Genomic DNA, 4,944 nt, shown 5'->3' on the forward strand with positions numbered 1-4,944 from the left:
CCACTATATGTAGCATTGCGTGATTATATATATATATATATCTGGAATACTTGATATAAGTGATGAATGTTATAAGTATGAGCTGTATGAGCTGTTTTGCTTAGTGATTGCTGTAGTTGTTTCCCCATATCCGATTTATCTCACATGAATAGTTTACATGATTGTCAGTTATCCCTGACCATTCATTTGTTCTAAAATCGGCATGGCCATTCTTGCCCATGAAATGTTAGCAGATATCTGCTGGAAGAAATTTCCTTTATTCCTAAAAGCAGCCAGAAAAGATGAATTCCATTCTTCCTCAGCATGTGACTGGGACAGAATCTAACACCTGGAAATTGCATAGCTATCTTGCTTCTGGGCCCAGAATGATTATAACACAAAAGATGGAAGCTAGAAGGTTTGAAAAAAACTAAGTCCCAAACTGGTTGTTGAATTATATATTGTGCTGAATCTACCCATCTTGAAGTCTGCTTTTGTTTGGACTATCATATTCCTCTGATATCATAAAATACAATAAATATCCTAGTTCTAGAAGCTAAATTTAGATTCCCTTTCATGGGAAGGATACATCTTAAAATTCTTTTAGTTTGAAAAATTCTTATTTGAGAACTGCATAAGCTGAAACACATATCCTCATTGGAAAGAAGCATAAAGATACTTATACTCCTTTGTTGATGCTATTTGATACATCCATCTTCTCACACCTAATTCCGGAGTTCACTGTGTGCTTTAATTCTCCCATAGGTCATTTTGCACATGTATCTTAACTGGATTGTATGATGTAATTAAGTAAGTAATTTTGTTATTTCAACTGTAGTGTATTTTTCCTTTAAAAGAAAATCCAGGATACAATAACTTATCATCACCCTGAACTACTGGCATATAAAAATAATGACTTCAAATTTGATCTTCACTGAAAAAATATAGAATGTTTTAACATCTCAAGTAGCCTTTTTATTTTTAAATATCGCATTCCCCTATACATATACATACACATGCCCATGGATGTGCACACACACAGACACACAGATGCACACCATACTCTTTCACAAACACCCTCTTGTACTCAGTTATCTTCATGCTGCACGAATGACTTTGAAATGAGGGGAATTTGAACTGTTAAAGTGGATAAAAAGGTTAATTGCCTAATCTTAATTTCTCTCCTGAAAGACTATTTTGACCTATCCAAGCTTCCTTTCAGGAAGCTAAGAATTTTTAAAAATATAATTAAATAAATTAGTCTTATTGCTAAAGTTAACTGCTTTTACATAATAATGTTAGTGCCTTGGCAACAGATTTATATATATAATTCTTTAAAAAGAACTTCTCTGTCATTGTGTGCTAGTATGTTTAGAAACTATGATCTGTAAACTTTTTTCTACCAACAAATATTTTGAGAAAATATTTTGGGAAATGCCATAAACATTTGAACAAGCTGTGTACATTTTCCTCTTTTCAAGATATTTAAAGTCTAGAAATAAGTCAGAATCTGAAAAATTAAAGATTTTTCAGAAACTGTTCTATTTTTAATTGCTACTAAATACTTCTGATGAAAAATGGCTCTTTGAAGGTATTAGAAAAATACTACATTTGCAAAATCTTATAGAAAAACAACCTTTGATATGTCCCAGTAGAATTCTCTAAAGTGTTGGTAAAAAATTTCATTTATTCACAGCATACAATTAACATTTAAGCATCTTACATGCAGCACTGACGATCTGAAATATTTTATTTCTTCAATTTCTCCAATGTGTTACTTGCTTAAAATTTCACACTTTATTTATGTGATAAAAAATAAAACTACTATTGATTTTATTGGACTTGTTTCATTCCAAATGATCATACTTTCACATCTACACATTTAATATTTTTGCTTTGACTTCAGGAATATTTAAGATAGTATATACTGTTTTTTTTAATGGCTATTACAGTAGTACGCCAAGGAAGAGACATTTAAAAATTTGGCTATTGTCACCATTTTTGTATATTTTTAAGGAACTTATGAAAGTAGGGAAAAGCCTGTGATAAGTTGTCAGAGTTAATATTATCTTGGTATGGAAATATATTTTTCTTTTTTCAGTTGGAAAGAGGAGGTGCTTAGTGGATTTTAAGTCTTCCTTTCTTTCTGAAATCGTCATATTCATTTGAAGAGAGGCCTAAGTCTGTGTTCAGATGTTTCCTCAAAGGGAAATGTTGTAGAGAGGAAAGCACTAAATGCGATTGTCAGGAAGGAAAGAAGAAAGCCAAAATGATAGCATTTAAAGACTTAGAGGCAGGGAAAAGTAAAACAGAAAGAAACAAGCGGCGTAAATAGTTGAAAGATAAATAGCACTAAGAAAAATGCGTATATTTCTGATGCAGGAAGTTTACTAGGCCAGGGTGAAATTCAGCAGCAGATCAGGTGGTGATTAAAGAGAAACAGCAAACAGAGTTGCCTGAGTTGGGCTAGGAATAGTCATTACCTCATGAGAACATTTAATATGTCTTGTCTCTAAGGACCAATAAACCAACATCTGAGCTGGCCAGCGTGAAGCACTGAAGCAGAATGGGCCAATACATCAGCGCAAGCTTGGGTACAAAATTGAAATAGAAATTTCATTTCCTATTTCCTTGGACTTAAACATTGTTTTAAAATATGAAATATATACAACAGAGTATCTTAAGACTGCAGGTGATGTTCCCCCAACCTAGTAATGCATTAAAAACAGCATCAATACTCAAACACCTTAGCATCATTTTAGAAATTGTGTGTGTGTGTATATGTGTGTGTGTGTGTGTGCATATGCGTGTGTGTTTCAGCTACTTATAGAGTCTACTGTACAATCTGGATTGAGAGTTACCAGTGAAAAATGATAATATAGTGAATACTGATAGAGCCTTCACAAAGTTAGGATATATAACATTTCCAGTGCTTTTTAAACTGTCTATGTCTCTTTCACAGATTAAACAGCCACTTCTCTTCCCACCTCAAATATATAAGAAATCATTCTAGAAATTGTGTGTGTGTGTGTGTGTCTATGTGTGTGTGTGTGTGTGTGTGTGTGTTTAAACTACTTATAGTCTATTGCACAATCTGCATTGAGAGTTACCAGGGAAAGATGATAATATAGTGAATACTGATTGAGCCTTCACAAAGTTAGGATATATAACATTTACAGTGCCTCTTAAACTGTCTATGTCTCTTTCACAGATTTAACAGCCACTTCTCTCCCCACCTCAAATATATAAACAATCCATTTCCTACATTTTGCATTAGCCATTCTTTGCTTTTCTATTATATATCTCTAAATATTTTTCATCTAAAATCTTTGACCTCTAATAAGTGGAATTACACCAGTTGTGCTCTCCTGTAGTATATTATTTCACTAAAGTATGTTTTGTATATTAATCTATCCAATGCATAATAACTATTACCCATTCATTTTCTTTATTGATTAGCATTCTATTGAATGAATGTACTATTTTACCAAAATATCCTCCACAACCTTCTGCAAGCCAAGCTCAAATATTTTCCAAATAGTCATTTGATTATAAAGAAATCTTTGTAAATCCCAAGTATGGACTGATTGTGAGGAGCAAATGCAGCAGGCTATGGTGCTACAATATCTGCACCAGCTGTTCTTGCGGTTCACTTGTACTCGGAGGACCTGCTTTAACCTAGCACCTTTTATACAGAATTGTTGCTCTCTATCTTCAAAGTATGTCTTTGTGGATTAGTTTAAAAATGGATTATTTCAACCATCCTCACTGGAGGAAAGACAGCCTCTTTAATAAATGGTGTTGGGAGAACTTGCTTTCAACTTAAAACTAGACCCTTATCCTTCACCATGCACTAAACTAAAATCCGAGTGGATTAAAGATCTAAATAGCAAAACAGAAACACTAAACTTACTGGAAAGTAAATTAGGTAGATCTCTCGAAGACACTGGCATAGGAGAAGACTTTATGAACAAATCCTCATCAGCATAAGAACTGCACAAAGAATCAACAACTGGGATCTCATTATACTAAAAAGTTTTTGCAGTGCAAGAGAAATCATTAACAGCTAAGAGACAACATACAATGTGTGAAAAAACTTTTACCAGCTACTCCTCAGACAAAGGACTACTATCTAGAATAAGTAAAAAAATAAGACCCCCCAAATACAAAAATCCAATTCAAAAATGGGCACCTGAAATGAACAGACGTTTCTCAGACAAAGAAGCAAATAAATATATGAAAAAATGTTCATCATCACTGATCTTTCGAGAGATGCAGATGAAAACAACACTGAGATTCCACCTCATCCACAAAGAATGGCTGCTATCAAGAAATCAACCAATAACAAATGCTGGCAGGGCTGTTGGGAGAAAGGAACCCTTCTCCATTGTTGGTATGAGTCCAGGCTGGTGCAAACACTGTGGAAATCAATATGGAGATACCTTGAACTAGAATTAGAGGTGCCATTTGACCCAGATATCCTTCTGCCATCTTTCCAAAATAATTAACAGAATCATACCACAGTGATATATACTCACTCATGTTTGTGGCAGCACAGTTTGTAATAGCTAAAACTTGGAAACAACCCAAATGCCCATCACCTGGAGACTGGATAAAGATTTTTTTTCCCTATAAAATGGAGTACCACTCAGCCATAAAGAATGATAAACTAGAAACATTTATAGCTAAATGGATGCACATTGAGGCCATACTCAAGTGAAATAAATAGGACACATTTGAGAAAATACTAAATAGTTTCTCTGATGTGAAAAACTAAAAGGGTAAATAAAATTCAAATGGTATAACTGGGAGTGTGAAACAGGAAGAAGATAGCTAAAGGGGAAGTGGGAAGAGGAGGGGAAAGGAAATAAGGGAAAAGAAAAAATATAAAAAAATGAAAAAAAGGAAACTAAGTCTTTGTAGATAGGGAAGGGTGAAGCGGATGAAGGGAGGGCAGGGCTATGG

The sequence above is a fragment of the Fukomys damarensis genome, unplaced genomic scaffold (assembly GCF_012274545.1).
Source record: "Fukomys damarensis isolate Sample0158 unplaced genomic scaffold, DMR_v1.0_HiC HiC_scaffold_15, whole genome shotgun sequence".
NCBI classification, from domain to species: domain Eukaryota; kingdom Metazoa; phylum Chordata; class Mammalia; order Rodentia; family Bathyergidae; genus Fukomys; species Fukomys damarensis.